General features: G+C 53.6%; 53 non-coding genes across 53 annotated transcripts; 27 read left to right on the forward strand and 26 right to left on the reverse strand.

The window, feature by feature from the left end:
- The first annotated feature begins 339 nt into the window (after nt 1–339).
- On the forward strand, nt 340–431 carry Trnai-uau (transfer RNA isoleucine (anticodon UAU)). Its single transcript is given in 2 exon segments — nt 340–377; nt 396–431. It is a non-coding gene; the product is annotated as a tRNA-Ile (tRNA).
- A 111-nt stretch (nt 432–542) lies between these two features.
- On the forward strand, nt 543–614 carry Trnad-guc (transfer RNA aspartic acid (anticodon GUC)). Its single transcript has one exon. It is a non-coding gene; the product is annotated as a tRNA-Asp (tRNA).
- A 236-nt stretch (nt 615–850) lies between these two features.
- Nucleotides 851–922, reverse strand: Trnam-cau (transfer RNA methionine (anticodon CAU)). The gene has a single exon. It is a non-coding gene; the product is annotated as a tRNA-Met (tRNA).
- Nucleotides 923–1,170: 248 nt separating this feature from the next.
- Nucleotides 1,171–1,243, reverse strand: Trnar-acg (transfer RNA arginine (anticodon ACG)). The gene has a single exon. It is a non-coding gene; the product is annotated as a tRNA-Arg (tRNA).
- A 442-nt stretch (nt 1,244–1,685) lies between these two features.
- Trnai-uau (transfer RNA isoleucine (anticodon UAU)) lies at nt 1,686–1,777 on the forward strand. Its single transcript is given in 2 exon segments — nt 1,686–1,723; nt 1,742–1,777. It is a non-coding gene; the product is annotated as a tRNA-Ile (tRNA).
- A 111-nt stretch (nt 1,778–1,888) lies between these two features.
- Nucleotides 1,889–1,960, forward strand: Trnad-guc (transfer RNA aspartic acid (anticodon GUC)). Its single transcript has one exon. It is a non-coding gene; the product is annotated as a tRNA-Asp (tRNA).
- A 236-nt stretch (nt 1,961–2,196) lies between these two features.
- Nucleotides 2,197–2,268, reverse strand: Trnam-cau (transfer RNA methionine (anticodon CAU)). Its single transcript has one exon. It is a non-coding gene; the product is annotated as a tRNA-Met (tRNA).
- Nucleotides 2,269–2,516: 248 nt separating this feature from the next.
- Nucleotides 2,517–2,589, reverse strand: Trnar-acg (transfer RNA arginine (anticodon ACG)). Its single transcript has one exon. It is a non-coding gene; the product is annotated as a tRNA-Arg (tRNA).
- Nucleotides 2,590–3,031: 442 nt separating this feature from the next.
- Trnai-uau (transfer RNA isoleucine (anticodon UAU)) lies at nt 3,032–3,123 on the forward strand. Its single transcript is given in 2 exon segments — nt 3,032–3,069; nt 3,088–3,123. It is a non-coding gene; the product is annotated as a tRNA-Ile (tRNA).
- Nucleotides 3,124–3,234: 111 nt separating this feature from the next.
- Trnad-guc (transfer RNA aspartic acid (anticodon GUC)) lies at nt 3,235–3,306 on the forward strand. Its single transcript has one exon. It is a non-coding gene; the product is annotated as a tRNA-Asp (tRNA).
- A 236-nt stretch (nt 3,307–3,542) lies between these two features.
- On the reverse strand, nt 3,543–3,614 carry Trnam-cau (transfer RNA methionine (anticodon CAU)). Its single transcript has one exon. It is a non-coding gene; the product is annotated as a tRNA-Met (tRNA).
- A 248-nt stretch (nt 3,615–3,862) lies between these two features.
- On the reverse strand, nt 3,863–3,935 carry Trnar-acg (transfer RNA arginine (anticodon ACG)). The gene has a single exon. It is a non-coding gene; the product is annotated as a tRNA-Arg (tRNA).
- A 442-nt stretch (nt 3,936–4,377) lies between these two features.
- Nucleotides 4,378–4,469, forward strand: Trnai-uau (transfer RNA isoleucine (anticodon UAU)). The gene is given in 2 exon segments: nt 4,378–4,415; nt 4,434–4,469. It is a non-coding gene; the product is annotated as a tRNA-Ile (tRNA).
- Nucleotides 4,470–4,580: 111 nt separating this feature from the next.
- Trnad-guc (transfer RNA aspartic acid (anticodon GUC)) lies at nt 4,581–4,652 on the forward strand. The gene has a single exon. It is a non-coding gene; the product is annotated as a tRNA-Asp (tRNA).
- Nucleotides 4,653–4,888: 236 nt separating this feature from the next.
- Nucleotides 4,889–4,960, reverse strand: Trnam-cau (transfer RNA methionine (anticodon CAU)). The gene has a single exon. It is a non-coding gene; the product is annotated as a tRNA-Met (tRNA).
- Nucleotides 4,961–5,208: 248 nt separating this feature from the next.
- Trnar-acg (transfer RNA arginine (anticodon ACG)) lies at nt 5,209–5,281 on the reverse strand. The gene has a single exon. It is a non-coding gene; the product is annotated as a tRNA-Arg (tRNA).
- Nucleotides 5,282–5,723: 442 nt separating this feature from the next.
- Nucleotides 5,724–5,815, forward strand: Trnai-uau (transfer RNA isoleucine (anticodon UAU)). Its single transcript is given in 2 exon segments — nt 5,724–5,761; nt 5,780–5,815. It is a non-coding gene; the product is annotated as a tRNA-Ile (tRNA).
- A 111-nt stretch (nt 5,816–5,926) lies between these two features.
- Trnad-guc (transfer RNA aspartic acid (anticodon GUC)) lies at nt 5,927–5,998 on the forward strand. Its single transcript has one exon. It is a non-coding gene; the product is annotated as a tRNA-Asp (tRNA).
- A 236-nt stretch (nt 5,999–6,234) lies between these two features.
- Nucleotides 6,235–6,306, reverse strand: Trnam-cau (transfer RNA methionine (anticodon CAU)). Its single transcript has one exon. It is a non-coding gene; the product is annotated as a tRNA-Met (tRNA).
- Nucleotides 6,307–6,554: 248 nt separating this feature from the next.
- On the reverse strand, nt 6,555–6,627 carry Trnar-acg (transfer RNA arginine (anticodon ACG)). The gene has a single exon. It is a non-coding gene; the product is annotated as a tRNA-Arg (tRNA).
- A 442-nt stretch (nt 6,628–7,069) lies between these two features.
- Nucleotides 7,070–7,161, forward strand: Trnai-uau (transfer RNA isoleucine (anticodon UAU)). Its single transcript is given in 2 exon segments — nt 7,070–7,107; nt 7,126–7,161. It is a non-coding gene; the product is annotated as a tRNA-Ile (tRNA).
- Nucleotides 7,162–7,272: 111 nt separating this feature from the next.
- Trnad-guc (transfer RNA aspartic acid (anticodon GUC)) lies at nt 7,273–7,344 on the forward strand. Its single transcript has one exon. It is a non-coding gene; the product is annotated as a tRNA-Asp (tRNA).
- A 236-nt stretch (nt 7,345–7,580) lies between these two features.
- Nucleotides 7,581–7,652, reverse strand: Trnam-cau (transfer RNA methionine (anticodon CAU)). Its single transcript has one exon. It is a non-coding gene; the product is annotated as a tRNA-Met (tRNA).
- Nucleotides 7,653–7,900: 248 nt separating this feature from the next.
- Nucleotides 7,901–7,973, reverse strand: Trnar-acg (transfer RNA arginine (anticodon ACG)). Its single transcript has one exon. It is a non-coding gene; the product is annotated as a tRNA-Arg (tRNA).
- A 442-nt stretch (nt 7,974–8,415) lies between these two features.
- On the forward strand, nt 8,416–8,507 carry Trnai-uau (transfer RNA isoleucine (anticodon UAU)). The gene is given in 2 exon segments: nt 8,416–8,453; nt 8,472–8,507. It is a non-coding gene; the product is annotated as a tRNA-Ile (tRNA).
- A 111-nt stretch (nt 8,508–8,618) lies between these two features.
- Trnad-guc (transfer RNA aspartic acid (anticodon GUC)) lies at nt 8,619–8,690 on the forward strand. The gene has a single exon. It is a non-coding gene; the product is annotated as a tRNA-Asp (tRNA).
- A 236-nt stretch (nt 8,691–8,926) lies between these two features.
- Nucleotides 8,927–8,998, reverse strand: Trnam-cau (transfer RNA methionine (anticodon CAU)). The gene has a single exon. It is a non-coding gene; the product is annotated as a tRNA-Met (tRNA).
- A 248-nt stretch (nt 8,999–9,246) lies between these two features.
- On the reverse strand, nt 9,247–9,319 carry Trnar-acg (transfer RNA arginine (anticodon ACG)). Its single transcript has one exon. It is a non-coding gene; the product is annotated as a tRNA-Arg (tRNA).
- A 442-nt stretch (nt 9,320–9,761) lies between these two features.
- On the forward strand, nt 9,762–9,853 carry Trnai-uau (transfer RNA isoleucine (anticodon UAU)). Its single transcript is given in 2 exon segments — nt 9,762–9,799; nt 9,818–9,853. It is a non-coding gene; the product is annotated as a tRNA-Ile (tRNA).
- A 111-nt stretch (nt 9,854–9,964) lies between these two features.
- Nucleotides 9,965–10,036, forward strand: Trnad-guc (transfer RNA aspartic acid (anticodon GUC)). The gene has a single exon. It is a non-coding gene; the product is annotated as a tRNA-Asp (tRNA).
- Nucleotides 10,037–10,272: 236 nt separating this feature from the next.
- On the reverse strand, nt 10,273–10,344 carry Trnam-cau (transfer RNA methionine (anticodon CAU)). Its single transcript has one exon. It is a non-coding gene; the product is annotated as a tRNA-Met (tRNA).
- A 248-nt stretch (nt 10,345–10,592) lies between these two features.
- Nucleotides 10,593–10,665, reverse strand: Trnar-acg (transfer RNA arginine (anticodon ACG)). Its single transcript has one exon. It is a non-coding gene; the product is annotated as a tRNA-Arg (tRNA).
- Nucleotides 10,666–11,107: 442 nt separating this feature from the next.
- Nucleotides 11,108–11,199, forward strand: Trnai-uau (transfer RNA isoleucine (anticodon UAU)). Its single transcript is given in 2 exon segments — nt 11,108–11,145; nt 11,164–11,199. It is a non-coding gene; the product is annotated as a tRNA-Ile (tRNA).
- Nucleotides 11,200–11,310: 111 nt separating this feature from the next.
- On the forward strand, nt 11,311–11,382 carry Trnad-guc (transfer RNA aspartic acid (anticodon GUC)). Its single transcript has one exon. It is a non-coding gene; the product is annotated as a tRNA-Asp (tRNA).
- Nucleotides 11,383–11,618: 236 nt separating this feature from the next.
- On the reverse strand, nt 11,619–11,690 carry Trnam-cau (transfer RNA methionine (anticodon CAU)). The gene has a single exon. It is a non-coding gene; the product is annotated as a tRNA-Met (tRNA).
- A 248-nt stretch (nt 11,691–11,938) lies between these two features.
- Nucleotides 11,939–12,011, reverse strand: Trnar-acg (transfer RNA arginine (anticodon ACG)). The gene has a single exon. It is a non-coding gene; the product is annotated as a tRNA-Arg (tRNA).
- A 442-nt stretch (nt 12,012–12,453) lies between these two features.
- On the forward strand, nt 12,454–12,545 carry Trnai-uau (transfer RNA isoleucine (anticodon UAU)). The gene is given in 2 exon segments: nt 12,454–12,491; nt 12,510–12,545. It is a non-coding gene; the product is annotated as a tRNA-Ile (tRNA).
- Nucleotides 12,546–12,656: 111 nt separating this feature from the next.
- Trnad-guc (transfer RNA aspartic acid (anticodon GUC)) lies at nt 12,657–12,728 on the forward strand. Its single transcript has one exon. It is a non-coding gene; the product is annotated as a tRNA-Asp (tRNA).
- Nucleotides 12,729–12,964: 236 nt separating this feature from the next.
- On the reverse strand, nt 12,965–13,036 carry Trnam-cau (transfer RNA methionine (anticodon CAU)). The gene has a single exon. It is a non-coding gene; the product is annotated as a tRNA-Met (tRNA).
- A 248-nt stretch (nt 13,037–13,284) lies between these two features.
- On the reverse strand, nt 13,285–13,357 carry Trnar-acg (transfer RNA arginine (anticodon ACG)). Its single transcript has one exon. It is a non-coding gene; the product is annotated as a tRNA-Arg (tRNA).
- Nucleotides 13,358–13,799: 442 nt separating this feature from the next.
- Trnai-uau (transfer RNA isoleucine (anticodon UAU)) lies at nt 13,800–13,891 on the forward strand. Its single transcript is given in 2 exon segments — nt 13,800–13,837; nt 13,856–13,891. It is a non-coding gene; the product is annotated as a tRNA-Ile (tRNA).
- A 111-nt stretch (nt 13,892–14,002) lies between these two features.
- Nucleotides 14,003–14,074, forward strand: Trnad-guc (transfer RNA aspartic acid (anticodon GUC)). The gene has a single exon. It is a non-coding gene; the product is annotated as a tRNA-Asp (tRNA).
- A 236-nt stretch (nt 14,075–14,310) lies between these two features.
- On the reverse strand, nt 14,311–14,382 carry Trnam-cau (transfer RNA methionine (anticodon CAU)). The gene has a single exon. It is a non-coding gene; the product is annotated as a tRNA-Met (tRNA).
- Nucleotides 14,383–14,630: 248 nt separating this feature from the next.
- Nucleotides 14,631–14,703, reverse strand: Trnar-acg (transfer RNA arginine (anticodon ACG)). The gene has a single exon. It is a non-coding gene; the product is annotated as a tRNA-Arg (tRNA).
- A 442-nt stretch (nt 14,704–15,145) lies between these two features.
- On the forward strand, nt 15,146–15,237 carry Trnai-uau (transfer RNA isoleucine (anticodon UAU)). The gene is given in 2 exon segments: nt 15,146–15,183; nt 15,202–15,237. It is a non-coding gene; the product is annotated as a tRNA-Ile (tRNA).
- Nucleotides 15,238–15,348: 111 nt separating this feature from the next.
- Trnad-guc (transfer RNA aspartic acid (anticodon GUC)) lies at nt 15,349–15,420 on the forward strand. The gene has a single exon. It is a non-coding gene; the product is annotated as a tRNA-Asp (tRNA).
- A 236-nt stretch (nt 15,421–15,656) lies between these two features.
- Nucleotides 15,657–15,728, reverse strand: Trnam-cau (transfer RNA methionine (anticodon CAU)). Its single transcript has one exon. It is a non-coding gene; the product is annotated as a tRNA-Met (tRNA).
- Nucleotides 15,729–15,976: 248 nt separating this feature from the next.
- On the reverse strand, nt 15,977–16,049 carry Trnar-acg (transfer RNA arginine (anticodon ACG)). Its single transcript has one exon. It is a non-coding gene; the product is annotated as a tRNA-Arg (tRNA).
- A 442-nt stretch (nt 16,050–16,491) lies between these two features.
- Trnai-uau (transfer RNA isoleucine (anticodon UAU)) lies at nt 16,492–16,583 on the forward strand. The gene is given in 2 exon segments: nt 16,492–16,529; nt 16,548–16,583. It is a non-coding gene; the product is annotated as a tRNA-Ile (tRNA).
- A 111-nt stretch (nt 16,584–16,694) lies between these two features.
- Nucleotides 16,695–16,766, forward strand: Trnad-guc (transfer RNA aspartic acid (anticodon GUC)). Its single transcript has one exon. It is a non-coding gene; the product is annotated as a tRNA-Asp (tRNA).
- Nucleotides 16,767–17,002: 236 nt separating this feature from the next.
- On the reverse strand, nt 17,003–17,074 carry Trnam-cau (transfer RNA methionine (anticodon CAU)). Its single transcript has one exon. It is a non-coding gene; the product is annotated as a tRNA-Met (tRNA).
- A 248-nt stretch (nt 17,075–17,322) lies between these two features.
- Nucleotides 17,323–17,395, reverse strand: Trnar-acg (transfer RNA arginine (anticodon ACG)). The gene has a single exon. It is a non-coding gene; the product is annotated as a tRNA-Arg (tRNA).
- A 442-nt stretch (nt 17,396–17,837) lies between these two features.
- On the forward strand, nt 17,838–17,929 carry Trnai-uau (transfer RNA isoleucine (anticodon UAU)). The gene is given in 2 exon segments: nt 17,838–17,875; nt 17,894–17,929. It is a non-coding gene; the product is annotated as a tRNA-Ile (tRNA).
- Nucleotides 17,930–17,948: the final 19 nt, after the last annotated feature.

The raw sequence follows: 17,948 nt of genomic DNA on the forward strand, positions 1-17,948 counted from the left end.
CTCTGGTCTTCCGCACTCTGCAGGGAGCTGCCAAGGAAGGCATCTCTCCTCCAGCTGCTCGGCCACGGTGCGCCTGCATAGCTTAGAGCTTGCCACACATCTGCCCTCGCTGTTGGACAGGTAGCAGAAGGCAAGGCGCGCGTTTTTCTGCAATTTTTCGGTGATGACAAGCGGTTGATATGCTTGTAAGTGTAGCATATGAAACAAGAATCGTATGAAGCATCCGTAGCCAGGTGCTAAAGTCGCAGTATGGCCGCAGGTGACGGTCGTATGATGGGTCTGTAGCCACAACAGGTTGGCGGCAAAGCAAATACCGCTAACTGAAAGCACCCTGCTGTAGCCCCAGTGGCGCAATTGGTTAGCGCACGGTACTTATAAGGCAGTAGCCGTGAGCAATGCCGGGGTTGTGAGTTCGAGCCTCACCTGGGGCATACTTTTATTTCGTAGCAGCTGACTCTGAAAGCATCGGGACGCTAGATTTGAGATGAATCACCTACTTGAGAAGAATAAGTGTGCGTGCGTTGTGCGTATCGTTTGCGTATTCCTCGGTAGTATAGTGGTTAGTATCCCCGCCTGTCACGCGGGAGACCGGGGTTCGATTCCCCGCCGGGGAGGTGCGATTTTTATATCGCGAAAGTTGCACGTGTGGCCCGATAGGACATTAACGTTGTGATCGAGAAATGTAGTTGCTGCAGAATCGTAAGAAACTCTGCGTCTTAGGAAGTGTTTCTCGTATTCTCCACACGACGTCGTCATCGTTTCAGAACTTACAGGGTTTGCTGTTGACGCTGGGTCAGCGCACCCCAGGCTTAATGATCGAGCTCGAAGCACCCAAGAAAAAGAACAATTTTAGCAGAGCGTGGTTTCGATCCACGGACCTCTGGGTTATGGGCCCAGCACGCTTCCACTGCGCCACTCTGCTGCGTGACGTGGGACACTTGGAAAAGCATTGTCTGCGTCGCGTACCGTTTACTTAACTGTGCAACATCTCTCAGCTTGACTTGTCTCGACTTTGCTCGACTGACGCTACGCTGACGCTTGCACGAAGCGATAGTTACCACGATCGTCTCGAGATGCAGCTGCGAGATGCTCAGGATTGACATTGCACTCCACGCAGGTGGAAACATTCGAATGCACTGCCTAGCTACGCGCCCGCAACTAACAAAATGCCGACCCTGCCAGGATTCGAACCTGGAATCTTCTGATCCGTAGTCAGACGCGTTATCCGTTGCGCCACAGGGCCACTGTTCGCCTTTCGTCATATGAGGCGGGTACACATCGCAGAGCAACGTGTTCTCCGTGGCTCGGCAACTGCGTGTCGTCCACTGACAACGGCGGCGCGGCCACTCTGGTCTTCCGCACTCTGCAGGGAGCTGCCAAGGAAGGCATCTCTCCTCCAGCTGCTCGGCCACGGTGCGCCTGCATAGCTTAGAGCTTGCCACACATCTGCCCTCGCTGTTGGACAGGTAGCAGAAGGCAAGGCGCGCGTTTTTCTGCAATTTTTCGGTGATGACAAGCGGTTGATATGCTTGTAAGTGTAGCATATGAAACAAGAATCGTATGAAGCATCCGTAGCCAGGTGCTAAAGTCGCAGTATGGCCGCAGGTGACGGTCGTATGATGGGTCTGTAGCCACAACAGGTTGGCGGCAAAGCAAATACCGCTAACTGAAAGCACCCTGCTGTAGCCCCAGTGGCGCAATTGGTTAGCGCACGGTACTTATAAGGCAGTAGCCGTGAGCAATGCCGGGGTTGTGAGTTCGAGCCTCACCTGGGGCATACTTTTATTTCGTAGCAGCTGACTCTGAAAGCATCGGGACGCTAGATTTGAGATGAATCACCTACTTGAGAAGAATAAGTGTGCGTGCGTTGTGCGTATCGTTTGCGTATTCCTCGGTAGTATAGTGGTTAGTATCCCCGCCTGTCACGCGGGAGACCGGGGTTCGATTCCCCGCCGGGGAGGTGCGATTTTTATATCGCGAAAGTTGCACGTGTGGCCCGATAGGACATTAACGTTGTGATCGAGAAATGTAGTTGCTGCAGAATCGTAAGAAACTCTGCGTCTTAGGAAGTGTTTCTCGTATTCTCCACACGACGTCGTCATCGTTTCAGAACTTACAGGGTTTGCTGTTGACGCTGGGTCAGCGCACCCCAGGCTTAATGATCGAGCTCGAAGCACCCAAGAAAAAGAACAATTTTAGCAGAGCGTGGTTTCGATCCACGGACCTCTGGGTTATGGGCCCAGCACGCTTCCACTGCGCCACTCTGCTGCGTGACGTGGGACACTTGGAAAAGCATTGTCTGCGTCGCGTACCGTTTACTTAACTGTGCAACATCTCTCAGCTTGACTTGTCTCGACTTTGCTCGACTGACGCTACGCTGACGCTTGCACGAAGCGATAGTTACCACGATCGTCTCGAGATGCAGCTGCGAGATGCTCAGGATTGACATTGCACTCCACGCAGGTGGAAACATTCGAATGCACTGCCTAGCTACGCGCCCGCAACTAACAAAATGCCGACCCTGCCAGGATTCGAACCTGGAATCTTCTGATCCGTAGTCAGACGCGTTATCCGTTGCGCCACAGGGCCACTGTTCGCCTTTCGTCATATGAGGCGGGTACACATCGCAGAGCAACGTGTTCTCCGTGGCTCGGCAACTGCGTGTCGTCCACTGACAACGGCGGCGCGGCCACTCTGGTCTTCCGCACTCTGCAGGGAGCTGCCAAGGAAGGCATCTCTCCTCCAGCTGCTCGGCCACGGTGCGCCTGCATAGCTTAGAGCTTGCCACACATCTGCCCTCGCTGTTGGACAGGTAGCAGAAGGCAAGGCGCGCGTTTTTCTGCAATTTTTCGGTGATGACAAGCGGTTGATATGCTTGTAAGTGTAGCATATGAAACAAGAATCGTATGAAGCATCCGTAGCCAGGTGCTAAAGTCGCAGTATGGCCGCAGGTGACGGTCGTATGATGGGTCTGTAGCCACAACAGGTTGGCGGCAAAGCAAATACCGCTAACTGAAAGCACCCTGCTGTAGCCCCAGTGGCGCAATTGGTTAGCGCACGGTACTTATAAGGCAGTAGCCGTGAGCAATGCCGGGGTTGTGAGTTCGAGCCTCACCTGGGGCATACTTTTATTTCGTAGCAGCTGACTCTGAAAGCATCGGGACGCTAGATTTGAGATGAATCACCTACTTGAGAAGAATAAGTGTGCGTGCGTTGTGCGTATCGTTTGCGTATTCCTCGGTAGTATAGTGGTTAGTATCCCCGCCTGTCACGCGGGAGACCGGGGTTCGATTCCCCGCCGGGGAGGTGCGATTTTTATATCGCGAAAGTTGCACGTGTGGCCCGATAGGACATTAACGTTGTGATCGAGAAATGTAGTTGCTGCAGAATCGTAAGAAACTCTGCGTCTTAGGAAGTGTTTCTCGTATTCTCCACACGACGTCGTCATCGTTTCAGAACTTACAGGGTTTGCTGTTGACGCTGGGTCAGCGCACCCCAGGCTTAATGATCGAGCTCGAAGCACCCAAGAAAAAGAACAATTTTAGCAGAGCGTGGTTTCGATCCACGGACCTCTGGGTTATGGGCCCAGCACGCTTCCACTGCGCCACTCTGCTGCGTGACGTGGGACACTTGGAAAAGCATTGTCTGCGTCGCGTACCGTTTACTTAACTGTGCAACATCTCTCAGCTTGACTTGTCTCGACTTTGCTCGACTGACGCTACGCTGACGCTTGCACGAAGCGATAGTTACCACGATCGTCTCGAGATGCAGCTGCGAGATGCTCAGGATTGACATTGCACTCCACGCAGGTGGAAACATTCGAATGCACTGCCTAGCTACGCGCCCGCAACTAACAAAATGCCGACCCTGCCAGGATTCGAACCTGGAATCTTCTGATCCGTAGTCAGACGCGTTATCCGTTGCGCCACAGGGCCACTGTTCGCCTTTCGTCATATGAGGCGGGTACACATCGCAGAGCAACGTGTTCTCCGTGGCTCGGCAACTGCGTGTCGTCCACTGACAACGGCGGCGCGGCCACTCTGGTCTTCCGCACTCTGCAGGGAGCTGCCAAGGAAGGCATCTCTCCTCCAGCTGCTCGGCCACGGTGCGCCTGCATAGCTTAGAGCTTGCCACACATCTGCCCTCGCTGTTGGACAGGTAGCAGAAGGCAAGGCGCGCGTTTTTCTGCAATTTTTCGGTGATGACAAGCGGTTGATATGCTTGTAAGTGTAGCATATGAAACAAGAATCGTATGAAGCATCCGTAGCCAGGTGCTAAAGTCGCAGTATGGCCGCAGGTGACGGTCGTATGATGGGTCTGTAGCCACAACAGGTTGGCGGCAAAGCAAATACCGCTAACTGAAAGCACCCTGCTGTAGCCCCAGTGGCGCAATTGGTTAGCGCACGGTACTTATAAGGCAGTAGCCGTGAGCAATGCCGGGGTTGTGAGTTCGAGCCTCACCTGGGGCATACTTTTATTTCGTAGCAGCTGACTCTGAAAGCATCGGGACGCTAGATTTGAGATGAATCACCTACTTGAGAAGAATAAGTGTGCGTGCGTTGTGCGTATCGTTTGCGTATTCCTCGGTAGTATAGTGGTTAGTATCCCCGCCTGTCACGCGGGAGACCGGGGTTCGATTCCCCGCCGGGGAGGTGCGATTTTTATATCGCGAAAGTTGCACGTGTGGCCCGATAGGACATTAACGTTGTGATCGAGAAATGTAGTTGCTGCAGAATCGTAAGAAACTCTGCGTCTTAGGAAGTGTTTCTCGTATTCTCCACACGACGTCGTCATCGTTTCAGAACTTACAGGGTTTGCTGTTGACGCTGGGTCAGCGCACCCCAGGCTTAATGATCGAGCTCGAAGCACCCAAGAAAAAGAACAATTTTAGCAGAGCGTGGTTTCGATCCACGGACCTCTGGGTTATGGGCCCAGCACGCTTCCACTGCGCCACTCTGCTGCGTGACGTGGGACACTTGGAAAAGCATTGTCTGCGTCGCGTACCGTTTACTTAACTGTGCAACATCTCTCAGCTTGACTTGTCTCGACTTTGCTCGACTGACGCTACGCTGACGCTTGCACGAAGCGATAGTTACCACGATCGTCTCGAGATGCAGCTGCGAGATGCTCAGGATTGACATTGCACTCCACGCAGGTGGAAACATTCGAATGCACTGCCTAGCTACGCGCCCGCAACTAACAAAATGCCGACCCTGCCAGGATTCGAACCTGGAATCTTCTGATCCGTAGTCAGACGCGTTATCCGTTGCGCCACAGGGCCACTGTTCGCCTTTCGTCATATGAGGCGGGTACACATCGCAGAGCAACGTGTTCTCCGTGGCTCGGCAACTGCGTGTCGTCCACTGACAACGGCGGCGCGGCCACTCTGGTCTTCCGCACTCTGCAGGGAGCTGCCAAGGAAGGCATCTCTCCTCCAGCTGCTCGGCCACGGTGCGCCTGCATAGCTTAGAGCTTGCCACACATCTGCCCTCGCTGTTGGACAGGTAGCAGAAGGCAAGGCGCGCGTTTTTCTGCAATTTTTCGGTGATGACAAGCGGTTGATATGCTTGTAAGTGTAGCATATGAAACAAGAATCGTATGAAGCATCCGTAGCCAGGTGCTAAAGTCGCAGTATGGCCGCAGGTGACGGTCGTATGATGGGTCTGTAGCCACAACAGGTTGGCGGCAAAGCAAATACCGCTAACTGAAAGCACCCTGCTGTAGCCCCAGTGGCGCAATTGGTTAGCGCACGGTACTTATAAGGCAGTAGCCGTGAGCAATGCCGGGGTTGTGAGTTCGAGCCTCACCTGGGGCATACTTTTATTTCGTAGCAGCTGACTCTGAAAGCATCGGGACGCTAGATTTGAGATGAATCACCTACTTGAGAAGAATAAGTGTGCGTGCGTTGTGCGTATCGTTTGCGTATTCCTCGGTAGTATAGTGGTTAGTATCCCCGCCTGTCACGCGGGAGACCGGGGTTCGATTCCCCGCCGGGGAGGTGCGATTTTTATATCGCGAAAGTTGCACGTGTGGCCCGATAGGACATTAACGTTGTGATCGAGAAATGTAGTTGCTGCAGAATCGTAAGAAACTCTGCGTCTTAGGAAGTGTTTCTCGTATTCTCCACACGACGTCGTCATCGTTTCAGAACTTACAGGGTTTGCTGTTGACGCTGGGTCAGCGCACCCCAGGCTTAATGATCGAGCTCGAAGCACCCAAGAAAAAGAATAATTTTAGCAGAGCGTGGTTTCGATCCACGGACCTCTGGGTTATGGGCCCAGCACGCTTCCACTGCGCCACTCTGCTGCGTGACGTGGGACACTTGGAAAAGCATTGTCTGCGTCGCGTACCGTTTACTTAACTGTGCAACATCTCTCAGCTTGACTTGTCTCGACTTTGCTCGACTGACGCTACGCTGACGCTTGCACGAAGCGATATTTACCACGATCGTCTCGAGATGCAGCTGCGAGATGCTCAGGATTGACATTGCACTCCACGCAGGTGGAAACATTCGAATGCACTGCCTAGCTACGCGCCCGCAACTAACAAAATGCCGACCCTGCCAGGATTCGAACCTGGAATCTTCTGATCCGTAGTCAGACGCGTTATCCGTTGCGCCACAGGGCCACTGTTCGCCTTTCGTCATATGAGGCGGGTACACATCGCAGAGCAACGTGTTCTCCGTGGCTCGGCAACTGCGTGTCGTCCACTGACAACGGCGGCGCGGCCACTCTGGTCTTCCGCACTCTGCAGGGAGCTGCCAAGGAAGGCATCTCTCCTCCAGCTGCTCGGCCACGGTGCGCCTGCATAGCTTAGAGCTTGCCACACATCTGCCCTCGCTGTTGGACAGGTAGCAGAAGGCAAGGCGCGCGTTTTTCTGCAATTTTTCGGTGATGACAAGCGGTTGATATGCTTGTAAGTGTAGCATATGAAACAAGAATCGTATGAAGCATCCGTAGCCAGGTGCTAAAGTCGCAGTATGGCCGCAGGTGACGGTCGTATGATGGGTCTGTAGCCACAACAGGTTGGCGGCAAAGCAAATACCGCTAACTGAAAGCACCCTGCTGTAGCCCCAGTGGCGCAATTGGTTAGCGCACGGTACTTATAAGGCAGTAGCCGTGAGCAATGCCGGGGTTGTGAGTTCGAGCCTCACCTGGGGCATACTTTTATTTCGTAGCAGCTGACTCTGAAAGCATCGGGACGCTAGATTTGAGATGAATCACCTACTTGAGAAGAATAAGTGTGCGTGCGTTGTGCGTATCGTTTGCGTATTCCTCGGTAGTATAGTGGTTAGTATCCCCGCCTGTCACGCGGGAGACCGGGGTTCGATTCCCCGCCGGGGAGGTGCGATTTTTATATCGCGAAAGTTGCACGTGTGGCCCGATAGGACATTAACGTTGTGATCGAGAAATGTAGTTGCTGCAGAATCGTAAGAAACTCTGCGTCTTAGGAAGTGTTTCTCGTATTCTCCACACGACGTCGTCATCGTTTCAGAACTTACAGGGTTTGCTGTTGACGCTGGGTCAGCGCACCCCAGGCTTAATGATCGAGCTCGAAGCACCCAAGAAAAAGAACAATTTTAGCAGAGCGTGGTTTCGATCCACGGACCTCTGGGTTATGGGCCCAGCACGCTTCCACTGCGCCACTCTGCTGCGTGACGTGGGACACTTGGAAAAGCATTGTCTGCGTCGCGTACCGTTTACTTAACTGTGCAACATCTCTCAGCTTGACTTGTCTCGACTTTGCTCGACTGACGCTACGCTGACGCTTGCACGAAGCGATAGTTACCACGATCGTCTCGAGATGCAGCTGCGAGATGCTCAGGATTGACATTGCACTCCACGCAGGTGGAAACATTCGAATGCACTGCCTAGCTACGCGCCCGCAACTAACAAAATGCCGACCCTGCCAGGATTCGAACCTGGAATCTTCTGATCCGTAGTCAGACGCGTTATCCGTTGCGCCACAGGGCCACTGTTCGCCTTTCGTCATATGAGGCGGGTACACATCGCAGAGCAACGTGTTCTCCGTGGCTCGGCAACTGCGTGTCGTCCACTGACAACGGCGGCGCGGCCACTCTGGTCTTCCGCACTCTGCAGGGAGCTGCCAAGGAAGGCATCTCTCCTCCAGCTGCTCGGCCACGGTGCGCCTGCATAGCTTAGAGCTTGCCACACATCTGCCCTCGCTGTTGGACAGGTAGCAGAAGGCAAGGCGCGCGTTTTTCTGCAATTTTTCGGTGATGACAAGCGGTTGATATGCTTGTAAGTGTAGCATATGAAACAAGAATCGTATGAAGCATCCGTAGCCAGGTGCTAAAGTCGCAGTATGGCCGCAGGTGACGGTCGTATGATGGGTCTGTAGCCACAACAGGTTGGCGGCAAAGCAAATACCGCTAACTGAAAGCACCCTGCTGTAGCCCCAGTGGCGCAATTGGTTAGCGCACGGTACTTATAAGGCAGTAGCCGTGAGCAATGCCGGGGTTGTGAGTTCGAGCCTCACCTGGGGCATACTTTTATTTCGTAGCAGCTGACTCTGAAAGCATCGGGACGCTAGATTTGAGATGAATCACCTACTTGAGAAGAATAAGTGTGCGTGCGTTGTGCGTATCGTTTGCGTATTCCTCGGTAGTATAGTGGTTAGTATCCTCGCCTGTCACGCGGGAGACCGGGGTTCGATTCCCCGCCGGGGAGGTGCGATTTTTATATCGCGAAAGTTGCACGTGTGGCCCGATAGGACATTAACGTTGTGATCGAGAAATGTAGTTGCTGCAGAATCGTAAGAAACTCTGCGTCTTAGGAAGTGTTTCTCGTATTCTCCACACGACGTCGTCATCGTTTCAGAACTTACAGGGTTTGCTGTTGACGCTGGGTCAGCGCACCCCAGGCTTAATGATCGAGCTCGAAGCACCCAAGAAAAAGAACAATTTTAGCAGAGCGTGGTTTCGATCCACGGACCTCTGGGTTATGGGCCCAGCACGCTTCCACTGCGCCACTCTGCTGCGTGACGTGGGACACTTGGAAAAGCATTGTCTGCGTCGCGTACCGTTTACTTAACTGTGCAACATCTCTCAGCTTGACTTGTCTCGACTTTGCTCGACTGACGCTACGCTGACGCTTGCACGAAGCGATAGTTACCACGATCGTCTCGAGATGCAGCTGCGAGATGCTCAGGATTGACATTGCACTCCACGCAGGTGGAAACATTCGAATGCACTGCCTAGCTACGCGCCCGCAACTAACAAAATGCCGACCCTGCCAGGATTCGAACCTGGAATCTTCTGATCCGTAGTCAGACGCGTTATCCGTTGCGCCACAGGGCCACTGTTCGCCTTTCGTCATATGAGGCGGGTACACATCGCAGAGCAACGTGTTCTCCGTGGCTCGGCAACTGCGTGTCGTCCACTGACAACGGCGGCGCGGCCACTCTGGTCTTCCGCACTCTGCAGGGAGCTGCCAAGGAAGGCATCTCTCCTCCAGCTGCTCGGCCACGGTGCGCCTGCATAGCTTAGAGCTTGCCACACATCTGCCCTCGCTGTTGGACAGGTAGCAGAAGGCAAGGCGCGCGTTTTTCTGCAATTTTTCGGTGATGACAAGCGGTTGATATGCTTGTAAGTGTAGCATATGAAACAAGAATCGTATGAAGCATCCGTAGCCAGGTGCTAAAGTCGCAGTATGGCCGCAGGTGACGGTCGTATGATGGGTCTGTAGCCACAACAGGTTGGCGGCAAAGCAAATACCGCTAACTGAAAGCACCCTGCTGTAGCCCCAGTGGCGCAATTGGTTAGCGCACGGTACTTATAAGGCAGTAGCCGTGAGCAATGCCGGGGTTGTGAGTTCGAGCCTCACCTGGGGCATACTTTTATTTCGTAGCAGCTGACTCTGAAAGCATCGGGACGCTAGATTTGAGATGAATCACCTACTTGAGAAGAATAAGTGTGCGTGCGTTGTGCGTATCGTTTGCGTATTCCTCGGTAGTATAGTGGTTAGTATCCCCGCCTGTCACGCGGGAGACCGGGGTTCGATTCCCCGCCGGGGAGGTGCGATTTTTATATCGCGAAAGTTGCACGTGTGGCCCGATAGGACATTAACGTTGTGATCGAGAAATGTAGTTGCTGCAGAATCGTAAGAAACTCTGCGTCTTAGGAAGTGTTTCTCGTATTCTCCACACGACGTCGTCATCGTTTCAGAACTTACAGGGTTTGCTGTTGACGCTGGGTCAGCGCACCCCAGGCTTAATGATCGAGCTCGAAGCACCCAAGAAAAAGAACAATTTTAGCAGAGCGTGGTTTCGATCCACGGACCTCTGGGTTATGGGCCCAGCACGCTTCCACTGCGCCACTCTGCTGCGTGACGTGGGACACTTGGAAAAGCATTGTCTGCGTCGCGTACCGTTTACTTAACTGTGCAACATCTCTCAGCTTGACTTGTCTCGACTTTGCTCGACTGACGCTACGCTGACGCTTGCACGAAGCGATAGTTACCACGATCGTCTCGAGATGCAGCTGCGAGATGCTCAGGATTGACATTGCACTCCACGCAGGTGGAAACATTCGAATGCACTGCCTAGCTACGCGCCCGCAACTAACAAAATGCCGACCCTGCCAGGATTCGAACCTGGAATCTTCTGATCCGTAGTCAGACGCGTTATCCGTTGCGCCACAGGGCCACTGTTCGCCTTTCGTCATATGAGGCGGGTACACATCGCAGAGCAACGTGTTCTCCGTGGCTCGGCAACTGCGTGTCGTCCACTGACAACGGCGGCGCGGCCACTCTGGTCTTCCGCACTCTGCAGGGAGCTGCCAAGGAAGGCATCTCTCCTCCAGCTGCTCGGCCACGGTGCGCCTGCATAGCTTAGAGCTTGCCACACATCTGCCCTCGCTGTTGGACAGGTAGCAGAAGGCAAGGCGCGCGTTTTTCTGCAATTTTTCGGTGATGACAAGCGGTTGATATGCTTGTAAGTGTAGCATATGAAACAAGAATCGTATGAAGCATCCGTAGCCAGGTGCTAAAGTCGCAGTATGGCCGCAGGTGACGGTCGTATGATGGGTCTGTAGCCACAACGGGTTGGCGGCAAAGCAAATACCGCTAACTGAAAGCACCCTGCTGTAGCCCCAGTGGCGCAATTGGTTAGCGCACGGTACTTATAAGGCAGTAGCCGTGAGCAATGCCGGGGTTGTGAGTTCGAGCCTCACCTGGGGCATACTTTTATTTCGTAGCAGCTGACTCTGAAAGCATCGGGACGCTAGATTTGAGATGAATCACCTACTTGAGAAGAATAAGTGTGCGTGCGTTGTGCGTATCGTTTGCGTATTCCTCGGTAGTATAGTGGTTAGTATCCCCGCCTGTCACGCGGGAGACCGGGGTTCGATTCCCCGCCGGGGAGGTGCGATTTTTATATCGCGAAAGTTGCACGTGTGGCCCGATAGGACATTAACGTTGTGATCGAGAAATGTAGTTGCTGCAGAATCGTAAGAAACTCTGCGTCTTAGGAAGTGTTTCTCGTATTCTCCACACGACGTCGTCATCGTTTCAGAACTTACAGGGTTTGCTGTTGACGCTGGGTCAGCGCACCCCAGGCTTAATGATCGAGCTCGAAGCACCCAAGAAAAAGAACAATTTTAGCAGAGCGTGGTTTCGATCCACGGACCTCTGGGTTATGGGCCCAGCACGCTTCCACTGCGCCACTCTGCTGCGTGACGTGGGACACTTGGAAAAGCATTGTCTGCGTCGCGTACCGTTTACTTAACTGTGCAACATCTCTCAGCTTGACTTGTCTCGACTTTGCTCGACTGACGCTACGCTGACGCTTGCACGAAGCGATAGTTACCACGATCGTCTCGAGATGCAGCTGCGAGATGCTCAGGATTGACATTGCACTCCACGCAGGTGGAAACATTCGAATGCACTGCCTAGCTACGCGCCCGCAACTAACAAAATGCCGACCCTGCCAGGATTCGAACCTGGAATCTTCTGATCCGTAGTCAGACGCGTTATCCGTTGCGCCACAGGGCCACTGTTCGCCTTTCGTCATATGAGGCGGGTACACATCGCAGAGCAACGTGTTCTCCGTGGCTCGGCAACTGCGTGTCGTCCACTGACAACGGCGGCGCGGCCACTCTGGTCTTCCGCACTCTGCAGGGAGCTGCCAAGGAAGGCATCTCTCCTCCAGCTGCTCGGCCACGGTGCGCCTGCATAGCTTAGAGCTTGCCACACATCTGCCCTCGCTGTTGGACAGGTAGCAGAAGGCAAGGCGCGCGTTTTTCTGCAATTTTTCGGTGATGACAAGCGGTTGATATGCTTGTAAGTGTAGCATATGAAACAAGAATCGTATGAAGCATCCGTAGCCAGGTGCTAAAGTCGCAGTATGGCCGCAGGTGACGGTCGTATGATGGGTCTGTAGCCACAACAGGTTGGCGGCAAAGCAAATACCGCTAACTGAAAGCACCCTGCTGTAGCCCCAGTGGCGCAATTGGTTAGCGCACGGTACTTATAAGGCAGTAGCCGTGAGCAATGCCGGGGTTGTGAGTTCGAGCCTCACCTGGGGCATACTTTTATTTCGTAGCAGCTGACTCTGAAAGCATCGGGACGCTAGATTTGAGATGAATCACCTACTTGAGAAGAATAAGTGTGCGTGCGTTGTGCGTATCGTTTGCGTATTCCTCGGTAGTATAGTGGTTAGTATCCCCGCCTGTCACGCGGGAGACCGGGGTTCGATTCCCCGCCGGGGAGGTGCGATTTTTATATCGCGAAAGTTGCACGTGTGGCCCGATAGGACATTAACGTTGTGATCGAGAAATGTAGTTGCTGCAGAATCGTAAGAAACTCTGCGTCTTAGGAAGTGTTTCTCGTATTCTCCACACGACGTCGTCATCGTTTCAGAACTTACAGGGTTTGCTGTTGACGCTGGGTCAGCGCACCCCAGGCTTAATGATCGAGCTCGAAGCACCCAAGAAAAAGAACAATTTTAGCAGAGCGTGGTTTCGATCCACGGACCTCTGGGTTATGGGCCCAGCACGCTTCCACTGCGCCACTCTGCTGCGTGACGTGGGACACTTGGAAAAGCATTGTCTGCGTCGCGTACCGTTTACTTAACTGTGCAACATCTCTCAGCTTGACTTGTCTCGACTTTGCTCGACTGACGCTACGCTGACGCTTGCACGAAGCGATAGTTACCACGATCGTCTCGAGATGCAGCTGCGAGATGCTCAGGATTGACATTGCACTCCACGCAGGTGGAAACATTCGAATGCACTGCCTAGCTACGCGCCCGCAACTAACAAAATGCCGACCCTGCCAGGATTCGAACCTGGAATCTTCTGATCCGTAGTCAGACGCGTTATCCGTTGCGCCACAGGGCCACTGTTCGCCTTTCGTCATATGAGGCGGGTACACATCGCAGAGCAACGTGTTCTCCGTGGCTCGGCAACTGCGTGTCGTCCACTGACAACGGCGGCGCGGCCACTCTGGTCTTCCGCACTCTGCAGGGAGCTGCCAAGGAAGGCATCTCTCCTCCAGCTGCTCGGCCACGGTGCGCCTGCATAGCTTAGAGCTTGCCACACATCTGCCCTCGCTGTTGGACAGGTAGCAGAAGGCAAGGCGCGCGTTTTTCTGCAATTTTTCGGTGATGACAAGCGGTTGATATGCTTGTAAGTGTAGCATATGAAACAAGAATCGTATGAAGCATCCGTAGCCAGGTGCTAAAGTCGCAGTATGGCCGCAGGTGACGGTCGTATGATGGGTCTGTAGCCACAACAGGTTGGCGGCAAAGCAAATACCGCTAACTGAAAGCACCCTGCTGTAGCCCCAGTGGCGCAATTGGTTAGCGCACGGTACTTATAAGGCAGTAGCCGTGAGCAATGCCGGGGTTGTGAGTTCGAGCCTCACCTGGGGCATACTTTTATTTCGTAGCAGCTGACTCTGAAAGCATCGGGACGCTAGATTTGAGATGAATCACCTACTTGAGAAGAATAAGTGTGCGTGCGTTGTGCGTATCGTTTGCGTATTCCTCGGTAGTATAGTGGTTAGTATCCCCGCCTGTCACGCGGGAGACCGGGGTTCGATTCCCCGCCGGGGAGGTGCGATTTTTATATCGCGAAAGTTGCACGTGTGGCCCGATAGGACATTAACGTTGTGATCGAGAAATGTAGTTGCTGCAGAATCGTAAGAAACTCTGCGTCTTAGGAAGTGTTTCTCGTATTCTCCACACGACGTCGTCATCGTTTCAGAACTTACAGGGTTTGCTGTTGACGCTGGGTCAGCGCACCCCAGGCTTAATGATCGAGCTCGAAGCACCCAAGAAAAAGAACAATTTTAGCAGAGCGTGGTTTCGATCCACGGACCTCTGGGTTATGGGCCCAGCACGCTTCCACTGCGCCACTCTGCTGCGTGACGTGGGACACTTGGAAAAGCATTGTCTGCGTCGCGTACCGTTTACTTAACTGTGCAACATCTCTCAGCTTGACTTGTCTCGACTTTGCTCGACTGACGCTACGCTGACGCTTGCACGAAGCGATAGTTACCACGATCGTCTCGAGATGCAGCTGCGAGATGCTCAGGATTGACATTGCACTCCACGCAGGTGGAAACATTCGAATGCACTGCCTAGCTACGCGCCCGCAACTAACAAAATGCCGACCCTGCCAGGATTCGAACCTGGAATCTTCTGATCCGTAGTCAGACGCGTTATCCGTTGCGCCACAGGGCCACTGTTCGCCTTTCGTCATATGAGGCGGGTACACATCGCAGAGCAACGTGTTCTCCGTGGCTCGGCAACTGCGTGTCGTCCACTGACAACGGCGGCGCGGCCACTCTGGTCTTCCGCACTCTGCAGGGAGCTGCCAAGGAAGGCATCTCTCCTCCAGCTGCTCGGCCACGGTGCGCCTGCATAGCTTAGAGCTTGCCACACATCTGCCCTCGCTGTTGGACAGGTAGCAGAAGGCAAGGCGCGCGTTTTTCTGCAATTTTTCGGTGATGACAAGCGGTTGATATGCTTGTAAGTGTAGCATATGAAACAAGAATCGTATGAAGCATCCGTAGCCAGGTGCTAAAGTCGCAGTATGGCCGCAGGTGACGGTCGTATGATGGGTCTGTAGCCACAACAGGTTGGCGGCAAAGCAAATACCGCTAACTGAAAGCACCCTGCTGTAGCCCCAGTGGCGCAATTGGTTAGCGCACGGTACTTATAAGGCAGTAGCCGTGAGCAATGCCGGGGTTGTGAGTTCGAGCCTCACCTGGGGCATACTTTTATTTCGTAGCAGCTGACTCTGAAAGCATCGGGACGCTAGATTTGAGATGAATCACCTACTTGAGAAGAATAAGTGTGCGTGCGTTGTGCGTATCGTTTGCGTATTCCTCGGTAGTATAGTGGTTAGTATCCCCGCCTGTCACGCGGGAGACCGGGGTTCGATTCCCCGCCGGGGAGGTGCGATTTTTATATCGCGAAAGTTGCACGTGTGGCCCGATAGGACATTAACGTTGTGATCGAGAAATGTAGTTGCTGCAGAATCGTAAGAAACTCTGCGTCTTAGGAAGTGTTTCTCGTATTCTCCACACGACGTCGTCATCGTTTCAGAACTTACAGGGTTTGCTGTTGACGCTGGGTCAGCGCACCCCAGGCTTAATGATCGAGCTCGAAGCACCCAAGAAAAAGAACAATTTTAGCAGAGCGTGGTTTCGATCCACGGACCTCTGGGTTATGGGCCCAGCACGCTTCCACTGCGCCACTCTGCTGCGTGACGTGGGACACTTGGAAAAGCATTGTCTGCGTCGCGTACCGTTTACTTAACTGTGCAACATCTCTCAGCTTGACTTGTCTCGACTTTGCTCGACTGACGCTACGCTGACGCTTGCACGAAGCGATAGTTACCACGATCGTCTCGAGATGCAGCTGCGAGATGCTCAGGATTGACATTGCACTCCACGCAGGTGGAAACATTCGAATGCACTGCCTAGCTACGCGCCCGCAACTAACAAAATGCCGACCCTGCCAGGATTCGAACCTGGAATCTTCTGATCCGTAGTCAGACGCGTTATCCGTTGCGCCACAGGGCCACTGTTCGCCTTTCGTCATATGAGGCGGGTACACATCGCAGAGCAACGTGTTCTCCGTGGCTCGGCAACTGCGTGTCGTCCACTGACAACGGCGGCGCGGCCACTCTGGTCTTCCGCACTCTGCAGGGAGCTGCCAAGGAAGGCATCTCTCCTCCAGCTGCTCGGCCACGGTGCGCCTGCATAGCTTAGAGCTTGCCACACATCTGCCCTCGCTGTTGGACAGGTAGCAGAAGGCAAGGCGCGCGTTTTTCTGCAATTTTTCGGTGATGACAAGCGGTTGATATGCTTGTAAGTGTAGCATATGAAACAAGAATCGTATGAAGCATCCGTAGCCAGGTGCTAAAGTCGCAGTATGGCCGCAGGTGACGGTCGTATGATGGGTCTGTAGCCACAACGGGTTGGCGGCAAAGCAAATACCGCTAACTGAAAGCACCCTGCTGTAGCCCCAGTGGCGCAATTGGTTAGCGCACGGTACTTATAAGGCAGTAGCCGTGAGCAATGCCGGGGTTGTGAGTTCGAGCCTCACCTGGGGCATACTTTTATTTCGTAGCAGCTGACTCTGAAAGCATCGGGACGCTAGATTTGAGATGAATCACCTACTTGAGAAGAATAAGTGTGCGTGCGTTGTGCGTATCGTTTGCGTATTCCTCGGTAGTATAGTGGTTAGTATCCCCGCCTGTCACGCGGGAGACCGGGGTTCGATTCCCCGCCGGGGAGGTGCGATTTTTATATCGCGAAAGTTGCACGTGTGGCCCGATAGGACATTAACGTTGTGATCGAGAAATGTAGTTGCTGCAGAATCGTAAGAAACTCTGCGTCTTAGGAAGTGTTTCTCGTATTCTCCACACGACGTCGTCATCGTTTCAGAACTTACAGGGTTTGCTGTTGACGCTGGGTCAGCGCACCCCAGGCTTAATGATCGAGCTCGAAGCACCCAAGAAAAAGAACAATTTTAGCAGAGCGTGGTTTCGATCCACGGACCTCTGGGTTATGGGCCCAGCACGCTTCCACTGCGCCACTCTGCTGCGTGACGTGGGACACTTGGAAAAGCATTGTCTGCGTCGCGTACCGTTTACTTAACTGTGCAACATCTCTCAGCTTGACTTGTCTCGACTTTGCTCGACTGACGCTACGCTGACGCTTGCACGAAGCGATAGTTACCACGATCGTCTCGAGATGCAGCTGCGAGATGCTCAGGATTGACATTGCACTCCACGCAGGTGGAAACATTCGAATGCACTGCCTAGCTACGCGCCCGCAACTAACAAAATGCCGACCCTGCCAGGATTCGAACCTGGAATCTTCTGATCCGTAGTCAGACGCGTTATCCGTTGCGCCACAGGGCCACTGTTCGCCTTTCGTCATATGAGGCGGGTACACATCGCAGAGCAACGTGTTCTCCGTGGCTCGGCAACTGCGTGTCGTCCACTGACAACGGGGGCGCGGCCACTCTGGTCTTCCGCACTCTGCAGGGAGCTGCCAAGGAAGGCATCTCTCCTCCAGCTGCTCGGCCACGGTGCGCCTGCATAGCTTAGAGCTTGCCACACATCTGCCCTCGCTGTTGGACAGGTAGCAGAAGGCAAGGCGCGCGTTTTTCTGCAATTTTTCGGTGATGACAAGCGGTTGATATGCTTGTAAGTGTAGCATATGAAACAAGAATCGTATGAAGCATCCGTAGCCAGGTGCTAAAGTCGCAGTATGGCCGCAGGTGACGGTCGTATGATGGGTCTGTAGCCACAACAGGTTGGCGGCAAAGCAAATACCGCTAACTGAAAGCACCCTGCTGTAGCCCCAGTGGCGCAATTGGTTAGCGCACGGTACTTATAAGGCAGTAGCCGTGAGCAATGCCGGGGTTGTGAGTTCGAGCCTCACCTGGGGCATACTTTTATTTCGTAGCAG

The sequence above is a fragment of the Schistocerca cancellata genome, unplaced genomic scaffold (assembly GCF_023864275.1).
Source record: "Schistocerca cancellata isolate TAMUIC-IGC-003103 unplaced genomic scaffold, iqSchCanc2.1 HiC_scaffold_748, whole genome shotgun sequence".
NCBI lineage: Eukaryota > Metazoa > Arthropoda > Insecta > Orthoptera > Acrididae > Schistocerca > Schistocerca cancellata.